Genomic DNA, 24,366 nt, shown 5'->3' with positions numbered 1-24,366 from the left:
TGTATCATCATCCGACTCGGCGACACTTAAAACAGCAAGGTGTCGACACATGCGAAAGAAAAGCCATAGCTCAGGAGTTCATGTGAGCTATATAGTGGGTTAGTGATGTCACACTGGCACCTTTTCACCAAAATTCTGCTGCACGCCACTGTGGACGTTTCACGAGATGGGAATGTCGTCACACTCACTCTTTCCACTTTTCACCCCTTTCTTTGATGCCTCTGCGATGGAGGTCAGACCCGCGACAGCGTTGAAATCGCTCGGTTTTCTTATGGTTGGCCGAAGACAACATTTCGAACACACTGCTGCTCAGAATCGACACGTGAAGGCCTAATGAGGTGGCATAAAGGGCGTCAATAAAACTACTACTTCACTTGGCGCGTTGATTCCCACATATTTCGCGGTCGATAAAGACAGTCCGCAGTTAGATAAGCAACAGGACGACTTTTTTTGTCAAATATGGTAACTGCTGCCAACCACTCAGCATTTAAACGCTACTCTATGGGCACTGCGGGGCAACAACCTCACTGAACGTCATGGCACCCCTTTGGAGAGTACAGTGACAGCCGTTTTTTCTGTGCCGTAGAAAACAGAACCACCAAGGGTCGTTCAAAACAATTCGCCGAAATCTGAAAGTGACTCGAGGCAGAATAATGTTTTTATACTTTTCATCCCTCGTTTTCCACATCCTCTGTTGCGTTATCACCGAAGTGTTCGACACATTCGTGAATACAACGGCCAAGCGTCCTTGTAAGAACACCCAGTTTGGCAACACCTTCGGTGCTACCCGTGCATCATTTTGAGCACGTTACGAATGTACCTGTCTAAAACTTTGACAAGTCAGCCTGGCTGCTATTCTAGCGCCTGAAGGTACTGAACTCCACCTAAGGATGTCCAAGGGGTTGTCAAACATTCAGGCGCTAGAGCCGCCTCTCGGCTTACTGGTGTCGAAATTTCTGACAGGAACATTTTTAACGTGCCCAAGAAATATGGGTTGCATCGAGGATGTTGTCGAATTGGGTAGTCTTAGAGGGACACTTTGCCATTTTATTCACGCATCTGTCAATGTCCAACCCCGCCGTGATCACGCCATAGGAGGGATGGAAAAGCATAAAAACACGTTACTGCTTCCGATCACGTTCAAATTTCGTACCGAGCGGGGTAGCGCTGTGGTTAGCACACTGGACTCGCATTTGGGACGACGACAGTTCAGACCCGCATGCGGCCATCATCATTTAGGTTTTCCGTTATTTCCGTAAATTGCTGAAGAAAAATGCCGGGATGGTTCCTTCGAAACGGCACGGCCGCTTTCCTTCTCCATCCTTTCCTAACACGAGCTTGTGCTCAGAGTGTAATGACTCGTCGTCAACGGACCACCACCACCACCACCACCACCACCACCACCACCACCACCACCACCTCAAATATCGTCAAATGTGTTTCATGGGTCCCTAGTGGTTCCACACTGTATCGCACAGCAAAATTTGCTGTTGCCCTACACTCCCAAGGGGGGTAAGATCACGTTCAATGAGGTTTCAGCCCAGCGATTTCCTTAGAGTAGGGTTGAAACGCCTAAGGGGTGGCAGCAGTCAATAAATTTGACAAGAACGTCACACTGCGGACTGTCGTTTTCGACCGCAATATGTGTGTGTGTGTGTGTGTGTGTGTGTGTGTGTGTGTGTGTGTGTGTGTGTGTGTGTGGGAATCAACGTTTCAAGGGAAGGGGTGATTTCACTGATGCTTTTTTCATTCTGAGCGGCGGTATATGTGAAATGTTTTCCTCTTCCATCTATAAGAAAACCACGTGATTTCAACGCTGGGTGTCGCGGTTCTGATCTCCATGGCAGGGTAGTCAATAGAAGGGTGAAATGTGTGTAAAGTAGAGGTGTGACAAATCTTTCCACCGTGTGACACGTCCACAGTGGCGTTGGGCAGATTTATGGTGAAATTTGGCCCCAAGCTCACATGAACTTCTGAGCTGTGGGCTTTTTTTTCGAACGTGTCGACATCGTCCTGCTTGCAGCGTCGCCAAGCCCGAGGGTGACGTCGCAGGATGATGCCCTATGTGCAATAGGGCATCATCCTGCGACGTCACCCTCGGGCTTGGCGAGGAGGTTGTAGGCACCCTTCAGCCAAATTTCAAACTTACGCTTTTAAATGGAATACAGTTACGGGGTTTCGAAAAGGTGATCCTCTACTTTTGTTGCGCAGTGTACGAATGACAGCCAGCCACTCGATAAAAATAGTTTCGACAGTGCAAAACATTTTACCGGAAACTACAAGACAATATAATTTCCTATGGCTCTTCTCCATTTCAGGTTTATCAGCAGAACAATGTCCTTAAAATTTAGTTATGTAGGCAATATCAGCTAGCAGCGACACGTTTCATGAATTGGCTGAAGTATACGGAGAACGACGGCCGGGACAATTTGTTACTCAATATTAATTCTATCTACATAAAACTAGTAATTACTGTGATGTTACTGAATGCAATAATTTCTCTTTTTTCAGGTATGCCTGTTGAAAGGAAAATGTTCGTTTTCGTCATTCAACAGCCACTTCGCGTTTTTGCGACGACTATAGGAAATAAACAACAAACTGTTATATTATTAGTACAATATACATTGTTCATGCATCATCATAAAAACTCTGCTACAAGAATTGTATGAATGATGTAATAATATTTCATTTCAAAAGTCCCAATTGATAGAATTATTTTGTGAAGTAACATCAAATGCTGCTTTGAGATTCTATCCTCTGCTATTCAGCTTGGTAAGAATTACGTTTTCAATAGTTCCTCTATTGTTATTCAAAAAATTTATACAGGGTGAGTCACCTAACATTACCGCTGAATATATTTCGTAAACCACATCAAATACTGACGAACCGATTCCACAGACCGAACGTGAGGAGAGGGGCTAGTGTAATTGGTTAATACAAACCATACAAAAATGCACGGAAGTATGTTTTTTAACACAAACCTACGTTTTTTTAAATGGAACCCCGTTAGTTTTGTTAGCACATCTGAACATATAAACAAATACGTAATCAGTGGCGTTTGTTGCATTGTAAAATGTTAATTACATCCGGAGATATTGTAACCTAAAGTTGACGCTTGAGTACCACTCCTCCGCTGTTCGATCGTGTGTATCGGAGAGCACTGAATTGCGTAGGGATCCAAAGGGAACGGTGATGGACCTTAGGTACAGAAGAAACTGGAACAGCACATTACGTCCACATGCTAACACCTTTTTATTGGTCTTTTTCACTGACTCACATGTACATTACCATGAGGGGTGAGGTACACGTACACACGTGGATTTCGTTTTCAATTACGGAGTGGTTGGTTGGTTGGTTTGGGGAAGGAGACCGGACAGCGAGGTCATCGGTCTCATCGGATTAGGGAACGATGGGGAAGGAAGTCGGCCGTGCCCTTTGAAAGGAACCATCCCGGCATTTGCCTGGAACGATTTAGGGAAATCACGGAAAACCTAATTCAGGATGGCCGGACGCGGGATTGAACCGTCGTCCTCCCGAATGCGAGTCCAGTGTCTAATTACGGAGTGGAATAGAGTGTGTCCCGACATGTCAGGCCAATAGATGTTCAATGTGGTGGCCATCATTTGCTGCACACAATTGCAATCTCGTATGAGTGTCGTACACGCCGCAGTACATCTGGTGTAATGTCGCCGCAGGCTTCCACAATACGTTGTTTCATATCCTCTGGGGTTGTAGGCACATCACGGTACACATTCTCCTTTAACGTACCCCACAGAAAGAAGTCCAGAGGTGTAAGATCAGGAGAACGGGCTGGCCAATTTATGCCCGTGTTTGTTACAACACGCAACTGAATGTCTGTGTTTCAAGCGTCAACTTTAGGTTACAATATCTCCGGATGTAATTAAAATTTTACAATGCAACAAACGGCACTGATTACGTATTTGTTCATATCTTCAGATGTGCTTATAAAACTAACGGGGTTCCATTTAAAGAAACGTAGGTTTGTGTTAAAAAACATACTTCCGTGCATTTTTGTATGGTTTGTATTAACCAATTACACTAGCCCCTCTCCTCACGTTCGGTCTGTGGAATCGGTTCGTCAGTATTTGATGTGGTTTACGAAATATATCCAGCGGTAACGTTAGGTGACTCACCCTGTATATGGTACATGACAGTTTTTGTATGATTCAGCTGATCAGGTTTCGCATGTTTGGAGTTTTGTGCTACACGGCGCATTACACACTCTTGTCACGAATGTGCCTGCTCATTCACAGATTCGAGGCTAGGTAGGAAGGGCTGTACAAGCCGCTGTTACAAGTGGTTCCTCGAGGGGCGAAAATATGCAACTTCAACATTTTTTTAAGTGCTTGCAGTGCGCCTTAACAGTTAAATTTTTGAATACAAGTTTCTCCCGGTGTATTCTTCCTATTTAAAAATTTAAGAGTAGGTTTCGACGTGTCGTACTGGACCATTGCGTTGTAAGATACCTGCAAGTTGTGACTGGTTCACAAAATGAATCGCCCATCTCTTAGTCGAACGATATCGGAATTTACCTCTATCTACGTGCAACACATTACTTTATTTATAAAGACACAAAGGAATTACAGACATTAGCTGGCAATGGGCATTGGTTTATATCAATGGTGAAGTTGAAAATTTGTGACGGACTGGGATTCGAACCCGGGTCCTATGCTTACTAGGCAGTTGCCATGACCCTACGCCATCTTGACACAGTCGTCGCCATAACCACATGGGCTACCCCTAGCCCACCTCCCGTCAGACCCAAATTCTCAACTTACGCCGCACACCACTGATGTAGTGCCTCTGCTCATTAGCCTCATTACTCGCGGCGTCTCGAAGATTCTCGTAAGAGCTCGAGTTTGGTCTCACTAAAGGGATCAATGGCCGTCACCGCCGTAGTAACATACGTGGTGTCTGTTCTTTCGGACATGTCCAAAAGAAGACATATCTTTTTTTTTTTTTTTCTTCTTCTTCTTCAGCAGCCGCTGATCAATGCCAAGTGTGTCGCCTGACAACGCAAATGCCTCGTCTGCTGACGACCTCGAAGGGCGACAGGTAATTAACAGCAGCAACCCTATCACAACATTGAGATATGCTCGACGTCAATTCGCTTGTAACAATGCCTCTCATTAACAGCAACATACAGAATTATGTTTGCTAGCAAGTTTTCAGTACAATCGCATATATTTTGGATGCACGTATTTCGTTAACACTTTTCGCTATAATTTATTAAGTATTACGATTATCTATCAGATGACGATCGGTTTGCCTTTAGAAAAAGTAAAGGCACTAGGGAGGCAGTTCTGCTGTTTTGCTTGATAATGGAAGAAAAAGTTTACAAATTTCAAGACGAATTCGCAGCATTTGTTGACGTAGAAGAAGCGTTCAACAGTATACAATGGTGCAAGATGTTCGAAATTCTGAGAAAAATTGCAGTAAGCTATAGTGAACGATGGTTAATATACGTTATATACCAGAACTAAAAGGGGCAAACAAGAATGGACGACTAAGAACAAAGTACTCGGAATGGAAGTTGTTTAAGACAGGGATGTAATCTTTCACCCCTACTATTCCATTTACACACCGAAGAAGCTATGACGCAAGAAAGGTCCAGGAGTGTGGTTAAAGTTCAGGGTGAAACTATATCAATGATAAGATTAGCTAATGAGCTGTTGAGTGTTATGAACACTATGGATTGAGAATAAATCTAAGAAAGACGGACGTAATGAGGATCAGCAGAAATTAAATCAGTGGTACATCTACCGACTTCGTGACAACGAAGTAGACGACGTAGAGGAGTTCTGCTGCCTTGAAAGCCACCAGCCTGTGTGGCCGAGCGGTTCTAGGCGCTTCACAGTCTGGAACCGCGCGACCGCTACGGTCGCAGGTTCGAATCCTGCCTCGGGCATGGATGTGTGTGATGTCCTTAGGTTAGTTAGGTTTAAGTAGTTCCAAGTTCTAGGGGACTGATGACCTCAGATGTTAAGTCCTCTAATGCTCAGAGCCATTTGAACCTTGAAAGCCAAATAGTACATAAGTGACAAAGCAAGCAGGAGATAAAGAGCTGACTAGCACATGCCAAATGAAGTCCACTAGTATCAATCAACAACCTTGAATTGAAGAAGAAATTTTTGAGAACATACGTTTGGTGCACAGTATTGCATGGATGTTAAACGGTAACTGTGGGGAAAACCAGATAGAAGACAATCCAAGCGTTTAAGATGTGCTGTACAACGATGTTGAAAATAGATGAACTGATAAAACGTGAGGTGGTTCTTCGCAGAACTGTCTTGGGGAGGAACACACGCAAAACATTTGCAAGATGTAGGGACTCGATGACAGGACACGTATGAAAGTATCAAGGAAAAACGTCCATGCGCCTTGAGGGAGCTGAGGAGCAGTGGGTAAAAACTGTAGAATGAAACAAGAAATTGAGCTGTTTCCAACAAATTATTGAGGACACTGGATGCTAGTGCTACTCTGAGAGAAACAGTACATTAATGCGTGGGGAACCACTTCAGACTAGGCTGAAGTTTGATGACAAAAAAAAAAAAAAAAAAAAAAAAGTAAGAATGAACGAGTACCTTAAATACAAGCAACAGTTCATCGAAGAAGAGTAACTAAGTATCAGCCATGAGCGGAGTGTTTCATCCTGGAGGGGGCGCGAATTATTTGGGGAAATTTGATAATTCTACAAAATTGAGAAGTGTTATGCAAACGTGAAATAGTGAGTAGCTAGAAATTAACACCCAACATGTAGTGAAGCTTAGAAACGTTCATGTAACGACGACAGGAACAAAGCGAGCGATACAGCAAAAGCTCGTGAGCCGTTAGACCTTGCGTAAATCTTTGAAGTCCATATTAAATTATTATTATTTTTTATTTGTTGTATCAAAAACGGGCAACTCATAACTGAAAAAAGAACAAAAAAATTTAAACTTTAACAATTGCAGACCAGAACCTGGCAGCCTGAAGTGCGCTGACTGAAGATTTTACTTCTCTCTGAATGGTGCTCAAGACTGGGCACAGGCGGCACAGCAAGAAGTGCGCGCCAAGGTCTGCTTATCCCCAGATCCATAGATCATAGATTCCATAGTCAGACCCCACCTCTGGAGATTAGCTGTATCCATTGTGACGCCAAAACTGAGTCGACTGAGTGAGTTCCAGTGAGTCATTCTTCTACGTGGCCATGAGAGGGTCGTCCTTCGGTTATGATCAGTCTTTCCATCTGCTGGATGTAACACGCCACATCTGTAGTATAGAATGCAGTGACGTCTTCTGTTGTCCCCAATTAAATCTAAGACGTCGTTGCTGGTCACTGATACTCTTGCGTTGGTCTTCACTTTTCTGTCTGCTACTAAACGTCATACCATGGCCTACGATTACAGCGAAACAGTAGAGCTACTCTAGAGAAAGGGACACCAGAGAGCCCGTAAGAAAACGATGTCCCGTTGACAGCAATATCCACTATTTTGTTATGTGTTAAGCGCCACACGAGATTTCCGAATCTAGGTTTTGGAGTAGCACAAAGCTAGTGCAGAAGTTACCGCAATTTTGGTTGCTTCATACCACAAGTTATAATGTAGGCAGGAACTAATTTACATTAGAGTGGCAGTGCCATGTATGGATTCAATCTTAACTACTGGTTGCCAATTGAAACAACTAAAGAGGAATGGAAAATGTGAGTAAAATTTGTATGTTATTCTATCAACAGAAGCAAATCGGTGAAAACGTTTTATTCTATGGTTTTTTATTCTCCTAAAACTGTTCATAAAGTTAATTATTTCCACAGTGGTGTCTCACAAATTCATTAGGTTATATGAGAGAACGTTAGCTAGAAACCTACACAGCTGACAAAATTGTGTCTTATTTTAACAACGAACGCTACTCAGCGTATTGCAGGAAACTGCGGACGCAAATAACATAGCCTGCTGGCCATAGCCTGTCCTGAAATAACAGAACGCTGTCTCACGAGCGCTCGCGGCTGCTCTCAGCGCGAACAAGATTCGTCAATCGATTTCAGAGCGGCAAGAACTTTCTACAAGGTCGCTGCCAAACTGGAGAGTAGAACGGGAAAGTTCTCCATGCCACCTTAACTTCATTAGAAGAACACCATACTTATTCGCATATGAATTTATAATCTTAACATCAAACTTACAGTGCATGGTGGAGAGTACGTTGCAACTCACTCTTGCTCAAATGACATTAAATAACTCCTTCTTTAAAGTGAAAAGATGGAAGACTAGGATTTAAAGGACAGTCAATAGAGATATATTCAGAGACCATCCTCGTATTACAAATCATTCTACTTTCCCTCTTACGCACAGTGTTTAGAAGTGTCACACGTCCCTATAGGAGGTAGTATTGGTCAAAATTGAACGAAAACTGCCCATAATTTTACGTCCGGAATCCGATATCTGTTGAGATTTTAACCGTTTTCCACGTAACGAGTAATTTGTAGTATTCGGTAGTGCAAGACATCTTACTGTTGCTGGTCACTGCCCATGTCTGAATCGTTGTGATTTGCAACACACTGATGGTGGTGGTGATACCAGACATAGCATTGCAACGATCTGTTACATCAGGCAGTTGTGGGTGTGCTGCCCTTGCACTGTGTTAGCTGAACAAGATTAGTGATTCCGAGCAGTGTGGACTAATTGTACTGTAAACAGTGAAACGGAGGTCTAGTATTCCACGAGGTAAATCGCAGACATATTCTGTTACGAGTTATCCGATGACAGTGACGTCGAGGACCGTGAAATGTATCCAGATCGGCATTCATAATGCGCCATTCCATCTGCAAGAATATCCAGCAGGCTATTCCACCAACTTGCAGACATGGATAATTCGCACCAAACACATCGGACAGCGGTAGGCCTCGCACAGTTCGAACGTCGCAGATGGAGGGACAGGTACATCGACACGTAGAAGATGATCCTGAAACAAGTACATGAAGAACTGTACTTGCTGAGAGTGTCAACTATACTCTTGCGTGGTCAGTTTTTCATGAGAGTTGATTTGCCTCAATCATATGCAACATTTGCAAGTTCTTCGGCGAGCACGCATCACGATGGACTACAGTTTTGCCAATGACTTCTGCAACAGATTACTGAAGATTCGCAGTTCACAACTTGCATTTTAGTAACATAGTAAATTACCACAAGACGCACGTGTGGGTAGACGCAAGTCCTCGGATAAACCACAGAAGTGGAGCATCAGGATCGCTTCAGTACCAACGCATGGGCAGGAATTTACGGTGAGACACCCACAGGGTCATACACTTCAACGAACAGATAATAAGTGCTGTATCACCGTTTCCTGTGCGATGAGTTATCAGCGTTACTGGCGAACGCTAACCTTGCAGAAAGAAAACGATTGTGGTTTATCCGCGATGGGACGCCATTCTACTTTCTGTCGATCATGCAGCAGTATCTCGCCGCAACAATTCGCAGGCGATAGATTGGTCGAGGAGATCCGACAGGATGACCTCCCCGTTCACCGGACCTGCATCTGTTTTATTTCTGGCAATAAGCACATTTAAAGGCATTGGTGTATGCCCAACCCATCGATATCGTGCAGACGCTACAGGAGAGTGTGACTAATTCATGTGACGCAATCCGAATGGAGCCAGACATATTCGATGGAGTGCGTGATTAACTGCGAAGAAGGGCTGAAGGATGTGCTAAGATGCGTGATAACCACATGCCGCACCGCCTACGCTCTCTAGTTCTACGTTACAAACAGATGGAAATAAGAGGACAGGTTGGCCAGTATCTCAACACATATTGGTTTCCACAGGTAAGATTACAGGAACTCTTGTTCTAGTTTAGACCCATACTACATCCTGCAGGAATATGTCATTTTTAAGCACTCTGCATACATACAGTAACTTAGTTACTTCAATATCGATAAGAGTATCTCAATCAAAACAAAAATTAATATTATACGTAGCAAGTAAATTGACATTTGGGCCCTAGCAGACCACGCGAAGCACAGCAACCTACGTTTTCTGGAAGTTCCTCATTTCCTGTAAATAGAACTGTACGACTACTCTATCACCAATACCAACGCTCGATGGACATCCAAGGACACCAGACAGAAGATGTCACTCCCAGGGCTTCTCATTTGAGTTCATTAAGCTGCTCCATACTACTTGCCTGTTGTTCGAACCTACCGGTAAAAAATATGGCAGAATGCTTCTGAATTTCTTCTACGTCTTCCTTGAATCCCACCCACTGAAGATTCCAAACACACTCTTAGTTCTCAGGGATGCGTCGCACAAGTTTTCTATAGGCGCTCTCCTTTGGGGATGAGTTACACTTCCCCAAACCTCTCCCAATAAACCAAGTCGACAATTCCCTTTCCCTACAAAAATCCTTACATGCTCGTTCCATTACATATAGCTTTGCAACGTTACACCTAGATGTTCAATCAACGAATGAAGTAGCGGAATACTAGTGCTGCATCCTAATATTATGGGTTTGTTTTCCCAACCCAGATTAATAAGTGCTGTTGATCACGGATTCCTGTGCGATGAATTATCAGCGTTATGGTAGAACACTAACCCTGCAGGAAGAAAACGACTGTTGTGTATCCGCGATGGGACGCCATTCCACTCTCTATGGATCATTGAATTTTTCTAAATTTAGAACTAGTTGGCATCCATCACACCAAGTAGCGCTGTTGTCTAAGTCCTCTTGTATCCTAGCAACGACGCACCTTTCCATATACCACAGAATAATCAGCAAACAGACTAAAATTGCTGCTCACCCTATCCATCACGGCGTTTATGTATTTAGATAACGAGCAGTCCTGTAATACTTCCCTGTAACACTTCTGACGATACCTTTATGTCTGATGAACACCCGACGTCGAGGACAATGTACTGGGTTGGACAAAAGCTTCTGTCTCAAGCGAATTTGTCATACGATATTGGAGTGCCTGCTTTGTTAAGAATAAAAATACAATTTCCCTTAAGCGGCCTTAAGCGAGCGGTCGCCTTCGTGCACGACTCACATCCAGACCCCAACTTCCGTTTGTTGTCGTTCCTGCGTCACAATCTGTTCTCGTACACATATTGTATAATTTCTGTACAGGGTAGGATATTTTAATTGAAAGTCGCTGCCTGGTATCGGCGGATAAATACGATATTGCACTGCCTGTGTTTTTAAGAAGAACGATGCAATGTTCCTTCGGACATGCATATCCGAAATTCGAACTTTGAATATGCTCAAGAAATCTGCAGCAAACCACCGTTACAGATACTTGTCTGTAATTCTACGGGTCTGTTCTTTCACCTTTACATACAGCAGTAGCCTGCGCCTTTTTAGTCGCTGGAGACTTTGCACTGGGCGAGAAATTCGCGATAATTGCAAGCTAAGTAAGGGGCCATTGCCGTAGAGTCCTCTCTGTAAAACCGAACTGGGATTCCATCCAGACCTTGAGAATTACTTGTTTTCAACTCTTTCGGTTGTTTCTCAACGCCAAGGACGCCTATTTCTAGGACCTTCATACGTCAGTTTGTGCGGCGGTCAAACAATGGAATGTCTGTACGATAAACCTTCGTGAATGGATTTTTAAACCTTTCTTTTTGTTCTTTTCTGTTGCCACTCCAGACTGTTCGACCTCGGGAATATAAAGGGGGCTTCTGTCTCAAAGGGCGCAGTTCGAACACAAGAGGAATGTAGATCTAGGAACCATCGGAATGACAGTTGTAAATTGTCGTAGCTGTGTTAGGAAATTACCAAAGCTTCAAGCGCTCATAGAAAACACTGATACTCAAATCGCTAGACAATGAAAGCTGGCCAAAGATGGAGCAAGTTCAGCCGAAATTTTTGCGAAGGACCTAACGGTGTTCAGAAACGATAGGCTAAATACAGCTGGCGGTGGCGTGTATGAACTGTTCGAATTAATTTGTCTTGAAGCGAAATTTAAGTAGATGGTTGTTGTGATTTAGTATGGGTAGAGGTCATTCTTGGCAACCGGTATAAAATAACAATTGGATCCTTCTATTGATCTCCCAACTTAGGTGATTCAATTTCTGGAAGATTCAAAGAATACTTGAGTCTAATTTCAAACACGTACTAGACTCGTATAATCATAGGTGGTTGTGACTAATTTATCCTCGATATGCTGCTGCTAATACGTGCTCAAATCCGGAGGCACGCAGAAAAAACATCCGAAATCGTGCTACACGCATTCTCTGAAAATTATTTCGAGCAATTAGTGCATGAGCTCACTCTAACAGTAAACGGTTATGACAACACACTTGACCTTATAGCGACAAAAAATCGTGAGCTAATAACGAGCATAACGAGCATCAAAATCGATATAGGGATTAGTAAACACAGAATTGTCATAGCAGGACTGAATACCGCAACTCCCGAAATCCTCCAAAAGCAAACGAAAAGTGTACCTATTCAAAAAGCAAATAAAAATTCCTTTTACTTCTTCCTAAGAGACAATCTCCTCTCCCTCCAAATTAACGATGTAAATTTAAACCAGATGTTGCTTGAATACGATAATAGTATCGTCAGCAGTTGAGAGATTTATACCAAATAAATTAACGAACGACGGAGCTGGTCCCCCTTGGTACACAAAATGGATCATAACACTGTTCAAAACAACGAAAAAAGGATGCAGAATCTAAACGAACGCAAATCTCTAAGATTGGCGACCTTTTACAGAAGTTAGTAATTTAGCGCGGACTTCAGTGCGAGATACTTGTAATCGTTTCCACAATGAAATTTTGTTTGGAAACCTGTCAGGAAATCTAAAGAGATTCTGGTTGTATGAAAAGTAAACTAACGGAAGACACAATCAGTATCTTATCTGCGTGAAAACAATGGAAATACTGTCGATGACAGTGCTGCCAAAACAATGTTACTAACACGCGCTTTCGACATTCCTTCAGGAAAGAAGACGAGGTAAATATTCCAGAATTCGAATGAAGAACAGCTGCCAACATGAGTAACTAAGAAGTAGATATCCTCGGAGTAGTGAAACAATTAATGAAAGCAAGTCTTCCGGTCCAGACTGAAAACCAATTACGTTCAATTTGGAGCATGCTGATGCCATAGTTCCATACCTAACAATCATATACAACCGCTCGCTCGACGAGAGATCCGTACCGAAGAACTGGGAAGTTGCGCAGGTCACACCAATTTCAAGAAAGGCAGTAGGAGTAACCCTCTAAATAAATTACAGGCACACATCATCAACGTCGATATGCAACAGGATTTCCGAAGATACAGTGTGTTCGAACATTATGAATTACCTCTAACAGAACGGTCTATTGACAAACAGTTATTAAGGATTTAGAGAACTTCGTTTTTATGAAACACAACTAGTTCTTTACTCACATGAACTGCTGAGCGCTATCGACAAGGGACTTCAAACTGATTCCGTAGTTCTGTACTTCTAGAAGGCGTCTGACAAAGTACCTCACAAGTGGCTTGTAACCAAATTGCGTGGTTATAGAATATCGTCTCAGTTATGCGACTGGATTCGTGATTTGTCGGATAGATCACAGTTCGTAGTAACTAACGCAAAGTCGTGGAGTAAAACAGAAGTGATTTCTGGCGTTCCCCAAGGTAGTGCTATAACACCTCTGCTGTTCTTCACCTACATAAACGATTTAGTATACAGTCACAGCAGCGGTCTTAGGTTATTCGCAGATGATGCTGTCGTTTATCATCTAAGAACGTCATCAGAAGATTGAAACAAATTGCAAAACAATTTGGAAAAGATGTGTACGTTGAGAAAATTGGCAATTGAAACTGAATAATGGGAGGTGTGCGGTTATCCGTTGAATTAAGCAAATCTTAAGACCGTAAATTCAGCTAAATACCTAGTAATTACAATTACGAAAAAGTTAAATTAGAAAGAACACACAGAAAATATTGTGGGGAAGGCAAACCAAAGACTGTGTTTTATTGGCAAAACACTTGGAAGATGCAACAGTAAGACTGCCTACACTACGCTTGTGCGTCATCTTTTTGTAGCACTGTTGAGTGGTGTGGGATCTTTGCCACGTACGCTTAACGGAGTACACAGAGAAAGTTCAAGGAAGGGCAGCACGTTTCGCATTATTGAGAAATAGGGGAGAGTGTGTCACGGAGATAATACAGGATTTGGGGTGGACATCACTAAAATGCAAGTGCTTCTCTTTGCGGTGTGGTCTTCTCACGAAATTTCAATCACCAACTTTTTCCTCTGAATGCGAAAATATTTTATCGACGCCGACCCACATAGGCAGAAACGATGATCACAATAAAATGCTGCACCACGTGGAGGTGGGTCCTCTAGGTGGTCTTTTGTCCTCATTCTTCGTGTAAATGACAGCTGTGTTACACTTATAAAACTATTATACATCTTACAGGAAATAGTAAATTAACAGCGAAAAAACTGGTTTAAGAAGAGCGACAACAGAGGATAGGATAGATCAAGTAGTAGAGGTCCTTTTCACCTGCACTGCCCAGGGAGGTGGTCTCCGAATGTCATTTCGAGCCCGACATCCCTGTGCACTGTCTTCCAAGATTACTTTCTAAGTCATGTCGATATGATAGTCTATTTCATTCGAGGTTAGTGTGGTGCCTTGTACGATAACCGGCCACACTACGTCATACATACATCCCTGTGTTTAATGTTGTAATGTCTGTGTATCTACGTGTGTTGGAGAGGACTGTAGCAGACGCGCTGTAGGTGCTCGGATATGGGGCCACGCCCAGTCAGGAAATGAACCATTCCACGGCCGGGATCGGCATGAATCACCCGTAACCGTTGCCTCATGTTAGGGAAAAATTTGTACACTTTACGGCCTTTGTCCTCTTCCACTCTTAAGTGATCAGCATGCGGACCATTGTTTGATCGCTATGTCGATCGGGAAAACATCAAACAGCCCACCTAACGCCTCTGTTGAGGTAGTTTGGGGTGACCCGACAGCCTTATGAGTACACTCCTTTGTTCACGCCTCACTGCTGTCCTGTTGGTCACTAGTGCAAGCATGTGTGGCATACACGTGCTGTGAAGCTCATTAACCATTCATAGAGAGCACAGTGGTATGCTGTGATGTATCTTGTTTAAGCGTGAGTTTGTATTCTCTCTGCTTTACTGAAACTCATGGGCGTGTCTTGGATGAAACACTGGTTTTCGTCAATGTATATTCCCAGGTACCGTGTGGCTGTTTTTCTTTTAATATTTATGTACTGTATTTTGATCGATGGGTGTCATACGGCTTTCAGTAATATGTATGCTGTCTTGTGCGCTGCAACTGTTAGTCTGTTTGTGTTGCAGAAATACAGTGTAGTGTTCAGCATACCATTGGCTTTGCTTTCTAGTGACTACCAGTTGTTCGCAGAAACCACTACTAACAGATCATAGGCGTATGCCATGACCCCGTCGGTAAGATGAAGAGGGGGGATAAACTGCCATGTCCTTGGGGGTGTTCCCTGGTCATCTTTTTGATTACCTTCTGGTAATCCCGCCTGCCACTCAGTCACTCTGTTTATGCAATAACCGATGAAACTGTTTTAGAGGGATACAGATATCTGAAGCTCGCGTAGTCGAGCGAACAATAGAGTCTACCAAAGATTATCGAAGGCACCTGCGATATCTATTGAGATAGCGATAACATATGTAAGTTGAGTATACCCTTTGACGTTAAAAACTATTTACTGCGTCGTCTATTGGTTTTCCTACTGATGGGGGCGAAGTCTGTCGAGTCTTTTGGCCACACGACATGCTACCAGTTAGCCACTATCTACACTCCTGGAAATGGAAAAAAGAACACATTGACACCGGTGTGTCAGACCCACCATACTTGCTCCGGACACTGCGAGAGGGCTGTACAAGCAATGATCACCCGCACGGCACAGCGGACACACCAGGAACCGCGGTGTTGGCCGTCGAATGGCGCTCGCTGCGCAGCATTTGTGCACCGCCGCCGTCAGTGTCAGCCAGTTTGCCGTGGCATACGGAGCTCCATCGCAGTCTTTAACACTGGTAGCATGCCGCAACAGCGTGGACGTGAACCGTATGTGCAGTTGACGGACTTTGAGCGATGGCGTATAGTGGGCATGCGGGAGGCCGGGTGGACGTACCGCCGAATTGCTCAACACGTGGGGCGTCAGGTCTCCACAGTACATCGATGTTGTCGCCAGTGGTCGGCGGAAGGTGCACGTGCCCGTCGACCTGGGACCGGACCGCAGCGACGCACGGATGCACGCCAAGACCGTAGGATCCTACGCAGTGCCGTAGGGGACCGCACCGCCACTTCCCAGCAAATTAGGGACACTGTTGCTCCTGGAGTATCGGCGAGGACCATTCGCAACCGTCTCCATTAAGCTGGGCTACGGTCCCGCACACCGTTAGGCCGTCTTCCGCTCACACCCCAACATCGTGCAGCCCGCCTCCAGTGGTATCGCGACAGGCGTGAATGGAGGGACGAATGGAGACGTGTCGTCTTCAGCGATGAGAGTCGCTTCTGCCTTGGTGCCAATGATGGTCGTATGCGTGTTTGGCGCCGTGCAGGTGAGCGCCACAATCAGGACTGCATACGACCGAGGCACACAGGGCCAACACCCGGCATCATGGTGTGGGGAGCGATCTCCTACACTGGCCGTACACCACTGGTGATCGTCGAGGGGACACTGAATAGTGCACGGTACATCCAAACCGTCATCGAACCCATCGTTCTACCATTCCTAGACCGGCAAGGGAACTTGCTGTTCCAACAGGACAATGCACGTCCGCATGTATCCCGTGCCACCCAACGTGCTCTAGAAGGTGTAAGTCAACTACCCTGGCCAGCAAGATCTCCGGATCTGTCCCCCATTGAGCATGTTTGGGACTGGATGAAGCGTCGTCTCACGCGGTCTGCACGTCCAGCACGAACGCTGGTCCAACTGTGGCGCCAGGTGGAAATGGCATGGCAAGCCGTTCCACAGGACTACATCCAGCATCTCTACGATCGTCTCCATGGGAGAATAGCAGCCTGCATTGCTGCGAAAGGTGGATATACACTGTACTAGTGCCGACATCGTGCATGCTCTGTTGCCTGTGTCTATGTGCCTGTGGTACTGTCAGTGTGATCATGTGATGTATCTGACCCCAGGAATGTGTCAATAAAGTTTCCCCTTCCTGGGACAATGAATTCACGGTGTTCTTATTTCAATTTCCAGGAGTGTAGTTTCGTTGTTGTCTGGTCCACTGGAGTGTTAAAGCATATTTGCTGTTGCCACCAATGACCTTAGCGAGGTACCCAACTTCAAATCCCTCTGCATTCAGTTCCCTTCTAAACGTTCGTTTGGAAACTGGTTGGGGTAGACCTGCATTCACTGGCAGCATCAGTTGAAATGTCGTTTGCTTCAATCTGTATTCAAATAGTGCAAGGGGCGTTCAGTAAGTAATGCTACAAATTTTTTTTCTAAGTAAATTTCAGTTGAAAACATGCGGAATTTGTTGTGGGACATCGTATAATATTCCTGTTTGAGCCAAGAAGCTCCATATCCTTCAAACTGGCGTCCATAAAGGAGGTGTGTTCCAAGCACAGACCTGTCATTGAGTTTGTTTTAGCGGAAAACCGAAGCATCGTAGATATTTATAGGCACTTGCAGGATGTCTACGGAGACACAGTAGTTAACAAAAGCACGGTGAGTCGGTGAGCGGCCATCTGTCATCATCGCAACATGGTAGCACTAACGTTTCCGATCTCCCGCTTACGGCCAGCCGCACACAGCTGTGACTCCAGCAATGTTGGAACACACTCATTCGAAGTGCTCAACGGATGCAATTAGACATCTCGCTGCACAACTGGACGTCTCTTTTGGTAAGGCTGACCCACTCGTCCACCCGTTGGGGCAGCCAAAGGTGTTCCTCGTCGCTAAACACAGGACTATAAGGAGCGACGAAGAGCCACCTGTACGGAATTGCTTGGGCGTTACGAGGCTGATCATGACAATTTTTTGTCAAAGGTCGTCACATGTGATGAAACATGGGTTCATCACTTCGAACCAGAAACAAAACGGCAGTCCACTGAGTGGTGCCACACCACCCCTCCTCCGAACATGATGTTCAAAGCCGCGCCCTCAGCTGATAAAGGCACGGCGACGGTGTTCTGGGACACTGAAGGGGTTATTCTGTTTATAGCGTCCTCTCTAATGGTGCAACGATCAACTCCGTAGTGTATTGTGCTACCCCCAGGAAATTAAAGGAACAACGTGAGAAGCTTCGTCGCCACGAAAATGCAAACGAACTACTTCTCCTCCTGGCTGACAACACTGGCCTCAAACAAGTCTGCGCACAAAACTTTGATGGTCTGTTCACCCTACAGCCCCGATCTCGCACCTCCCGCCTTCCATTTGTTTCGCCTAACGAAAGATGCACTCAGCGGGAAGCAGTTCGAGGATGAAGCAAGACGTTGGCCCCGACGTTGACCAGTGGAGTGGTACCATGCGAACATACAGGCCCTCCAAGTAAGCTGGCGTAAGGCCGTCGCATTGAAAGGAGATTATGTTGAAAAAATAGGGTTTTGTAGCCAAAATAGTGGGGGATCCTGAATAAAACCAATCTACTTTCAAAAACTGTTGCATTACTTATTGAATGCCCCTCGCATATTGGCAGCGCTGCTTTGATGTCACTTTACAGACTCATGTCTTGTTACAGTCAGCAGATGATTTGATGAACTAGCAAGGCCCAACACAACTATGTATCCCGCGGGCAGAACCCTGTAATTCCAAAAAAGTTTAGAGACTGGATTAATAAACAAGTGAGGAAGTTAAGATGATTCTTTTAATACGTCAGAGAGTCTACGTAGTCTCTCCTCACCTGAGTACAACCCACCGAACGATCATGTAACCATGTGAGTGTGTCAGAAAAGTCTTTCTTACGGATGATGTTCCACTCGCATGCCATACTGGCTGGAATGTCGGTTATGTCGTCAAACCTTGACGCCCCATGTAAATTTCTGCAACAAGTCGTTATGTTATAAGTTCGTATTGATAACATCACGTCTCATCACCAGTGAAGATTTTTTCCAGAAAAGAACTTTCCACGTCTTTCGTTTCAATAAAGTCACGACAGGCGTCCAAGCGTCGCTTTTGTTCGGGAGTCAAGATGTGTGGGACAAACTTAACACACGCTTCTCTCTTCCTTAAAACATTCTGGTGAATGTCTCGATAACTTGATTTAGAAATAATGCTCCACTGCAATTTGTGACAAAACAACGCTACAGCAACACGTCCGCTGCTGCTCAACAATGCCTGCTCACAACTTACTGGTCGAATGCACATCTGTTTTTTTCACTTGTTGGCCGAAGCTGCCACCATAGTTGCTTACACCTCACGAATAATATCAGTCTCCATAAAAGCACGGTTGCCGCCGGAGGATTGGCCGTTTTCTATACAGGCGCTAATTTACGTAGCGGCTGCAACCAGCGTCGCCGCGCGGGATAGCCGCGGGCTCGCGGGCGTCTTGTCACGGTACGCGCGGCTCCTCCCGTCGGAGGTTAGAGTCCTCTCTCGGGCGTGTGTGTGTGTGTGTGTGTGTGTGTGTGTGTGTGTGTGTGTCGTCCTTAGCGTAAGTTAAAGTAGTGCGTAAGCTTAGGGACCGATGACCTCAGCAGTTTGGTCCGATAAGACCTTACCAGAAATTTCCAAATTTGTTTCAACCAGAGAGAGAGAGAGAGAGAGAGAGAGAGAGAGAGAGACGGGGGGGGGGGGGGGGGGGCTGCGCTGTCCGGCTGATATGTAATTATAAAGCGAAGGTAATTGTGCGGAATGATGACACAAACACTTTGTTATAGAAGAACAGCCTGTTGCTGCACCTAATAACAGACATCACGAGGTTGCGTGTATACCGTTCCAGTCCTCTCAACGAGGAAAATCCCTGGAAGTACCGGGAATCGAACCCAGGTCCTCCACATAGCAGCCAGTCACGCTAACTACTGGCCTATGATGGCGAACCGGGATGTAACAAATGTAAATAATAATCGCCAATATGAATGTGTGCCCTTGTTAGGAGTTCTTAGTCATAGGCGACATGGGGCAGGGTTCGTTGGAGTGTAGTTACAAGAGGCCAACACAAGATGCGTATTTCCCACTGAACACGAAAGAACAGTGGTTACATCCGATTGTCGCGTTCAGTTGTTTATGCACCGTACACGAGGTATTCAGTGCTGTAACAAATACTATGTCACCGATTGTCAATACTGTCTCACCAGCTTTATATTTCTTCTTTACATGGGTTGCTTATGCCTTTGAATAGTGTCAAATTCATGATATTATACATATTTTTATCTTCAAAGTGTTATATTCATAATTAAAGGCTAAAACCAGGAAATAGCTTCCTCAGAGCAACTCAGTCATAAGAACACAAAACACTGCCTACGGCAGAGATGTGGTGACCTTCATGGAGTATCATTGGATGGTATCACCAGGAAAACTAGCCACTAACCATCTCGAAAAGTGTAAAATCTGGAAATAGCTTTACCGACTGCGGTCAGGAACTACAAGATCCAAAGCAAATCTCAAAGCGGGAATAGCCCCTAGCGTCTAACCGCTGTAAGAGTCCTAAGGCACAGACAACCAGTCGCGTATATTCTTGGCCAGACTGCACAACACATAGAAGCCTCGAGAATATGATGTCAGCAAATTCTAATTCAACTAACGTCACCCGCTTTTGATTAAATTATCGTAACTCTTCTTTTCAGATTTATATGTATTTAGTTGTCTTTTTCCTATTCTTTGCTTTAGGTGTGCAATTTGTGATGTTATCAGAAATTCCAAGTGGTGGAGCCAAATTAACATATTGCTAGTATTTCGGAACCCTTACCTCGCTTCCAGCAAAAATGGAAAATTATAAATTAAATATTCTAAGCGATAGAGGTGTACTTGCCTGTTCTATTCCCACGATTTCTGCTCTTAATTTGTAATCTGATGCTTCTCACGCGAATAAAACCTGTAAGTATGTATTACAAAGGCATGCTGAAAAGTAATCCCTCCAATTTTTCATGTGAAAACTCTTAACTGTTTTTTAATAAGAAAACATTATTAACATTCTACATCTTTACTCATCATGTCTAGCTATTTGCAGCCCTCTGCTACTGGAGGGCTCAGAATTGTAGCATGTAACATGGCGGTGTGTAATGAAACTATATTAGTATGTGAGAAACAGCGTGCTGTAACAGTTTCGGATTCGAAGAGTTGTTCCACACATGGAGCACCCTCTCCTTCAGGATGAGAATGCCAGATCACAGAAGAGCATTACGACATCTGAAGCAATCAGACTTCTTGGGTTCACTGTCATCGATCATTCTCCATTCAATCCCGACTTGGCCCCACCCGATTTAAACTGTTTCACTTTGATAGTGAAGAAGCGGTACAAGTAGAGGTGAGACTGGCTCCGCCAACACTAACGACATCAACAAACTGGTCTCTCGTTGGGAGATATACTTTTGTCTCCAGGGGGTCTACATTGAGAAATAAATATGTAGACATGTAGAATAAAGACGTAGAACATTAATAACGTTTGTCTTATTTAAAAAGCTCTAATAGTTTTCCCATTAAAATGGGAGAGGCCTCACTTTTCAGCACGCCCTCGTAGTTGGCCTTATGATTAAAAATGAATAAAGAAACAAAAATGTTACAGGACAATTACCATGTTCCTAGTGGATGAATATCTGTACACAGAAGCTGTAATAATAATCGTTCTGAGGAGCTAATACTACAAACAGAATCCCACCCAGCTCCAGCAAACCTTTAAGAGTTGAAGTCACGAATTCAGATTAATAAAGAATCGAGCAGGAAAAGACAAACTTTTTCTAACGTAACTTCCCGGTATTCACGTTCTATGATTTATTGGAACAACTGAAACCTAACTCTAGCTGGTCGGACGACTGTTCGAATACCGTTTCCTCGCAAAGCGAATCCAGTGTGCTATCCATTGTATCAAATTTCTATTTCTTAGCGTGATTCCAGCTGGAATATGTTGAAGATGTGTGGAAAAGTATGACCTTGAAACCAACTGGACACCAGCTGTAGCAAATGCACAATGAAGTGTTACTAATGAATGGTCTCCATATTTGAGATACACCCATCTGCCATGCTACCTTACATGTATTACACATTTACTACAACTGCTACTGTCAGTTAAGTTGCTGGAGTCTGTTCAATCATAGAGATTCGGATGTTTAACAATAAGAGTAAAAATTTCTCCCTCTTCGGGAATAGTTAGTTACCACCGTTTGTAGCTATATGTAAAACGGACAAGCTCAGGTCTGTAACATAAGCTACATGGCCTCATTTTCAATTGGAGATAAAGGCATGTGGGTTCAAGTCACGAGTATTTACAAATTCGTGAAATGTCGTCTTAAAAGAATCTTCGACCAATATAGCTTTTTCACAATTCAGTTTATATACTCAATATCAAGAAAATTTTGGGAATTATCTTACAAAAATGATTCCTGAACTTACTGCGGCCATTACAGCTCAAAGTGATAATGTATCAGCAACATACCGAATTTCAACAAATGAACTTAACTTTGGGTAAATAATGTTTTTAAAATGCTTACTAAATTGGTGAGGGCTACTGGCGGATGTAGAACTGTGGGGGTGGGTCGTGCCTGGATAGTGGGTCATCTGCCTGCCCAACGCAAAGTCTCCCTGTTCGAGCACCGGTTAAAACATAGCTTTAATCTGCCAGAAGGTTTCAGATCAGCAAGAACTCCGTTGGAGAGCGAAATAATTTTCTAAGTAATACTTTTTCAACGTTCGTTCTCAGCTGTGTTCGAAGTTCAGTCTGCTCTCCGCTTTAGTTTTCATTGCTGTCAATGTCGGTGATTCACTTCAACAACTGTAAGCTGTCCTAAATTAAATCAATTTCCTTCAGGCTTTTCGCAATAATAATGGCTACGTCGAACTGAACTGCTGCTATCTTCAAAATGTCTGAAAAGTTTTACTGCCGTTCCAGTTTCACACTTCGTCGATAATGGACTCTGCCTCACGTACTGTGAACTCTATTTTTCCAGTAAATGTAATTACTCAAATGAAATTGTATGGTTCCAGAGGCCTTTTCAAGTCTCAAACATATATGATTTACATATACAGACGAAGCAACGAATGGAAATTTGTTGTAAGGCCAGGATTGGCATCTGCTCGCTAGGCAGATGCACTAACCACTGCTTTACCCTTGCACAGTGGCTTTGCACAACTGGCCGGACCACCCTAGCATGCCTCACTCCTCAACCCAAATTCCCATTCCCGCCTTAGCCCACTTGGTATTCACTCTGAACTCTAATGCCGGCTTTGGTACAAATTTTCATATTCACTTCAGTCTTCATATATACATAACAGATGTATGAGACACTAAAATGTCTCTGGAAACCTGGAGCTTCATTTGATTGAAACTACCTGTACCTGGGTTTCGGACAAAATCTCCCATTTTGTTTGAGGGTTTGGGTTGTTTTGGGAAGACCAGACAGCGAGGTCATCGGTCTCATCGGATTAGGGAAGGGCGGGGAAGGAAGTCGGCCGTGCCCTTTCGAAGGAACCATCCCAGCATTTGCCTGGAGCGATTTAGGGAAATCACGGAAAACCTAAATCAGGATGGCCGGACGCGGGATTGAACCGTCGTCCTCCCGAATGCGAGTCCAGTGTGCTAGTCACTGCGCCACCTCGCTCGGTCCCATTTTGTTTGATGCTGAGGTTCTGTTCCAATACAGTTGGAGAGCCTCTGCAATGCTGCTCGAGTTTAGGGGGAGTACCAAGTGGGCTCATGCCCGAATGGGAATGCAGACCGAGGAGGGACGCCAATTAGTGCAGTCCGTGCAGTTGTACAAACCCGCCGGCCGGAGTGGCCGTGCTGTTCTAGGCGCTACAGTCTGGAGCCGAGCGACCGCTCCGGTCGCAGGTTCGAATCCTGCCTCGGGCATGGATGTTAGTTAGGTTTAATTAGTTCTAAGTTCTAGGCGACTGACCACCTCAGAAGTTAAGTCGCATAGTGCTCAGAGCCATTTGAACCAGGGTGGAGTAGTGGTGAGTACATCTGCCTAGTGAGCAATAGATCTGGGTTCGAATGCCGAGCTTGGTAAAAATTTTCATTCATCGCTTCAATCTGCATATATACATCGCAAATGGTATTACTTTCGAGTGGCCCCGATTTCTCTGGAACAGCTCGTCGAAATCTATAGATCTCAGGGTCTTGCCTCTTCGTATTAGTCACACAAACTCTGTCGCTCATTTTAAAACAAGTGTTCACTTCCGGCGCCTGATACAGAACACACATTCTCTGAACAGCCTACAAATACTCTATCGCCGGAATACGAAAGGTGTTAGTTATGAGACGTTGCAT

The sequence above is a fragment of the Schistocerca nitens genome, chromosome 3 (genome assembly GCF_023898315.1).
Source record: "Schistocerca nitens isolate TAMUIC-IGC-003100 chromosome 3, iqSchNite1.1, whole genome shotgun sequence".
Taxonomy (NCBI): Eukaryota; Metazoa; Arthropoda; class Insecta; order Orthoptera; family Acrididae; genus Schistocerca; species Schistocerca nitens.
This window is presented reverse-complemented; position numbering follows the sequence as displayed.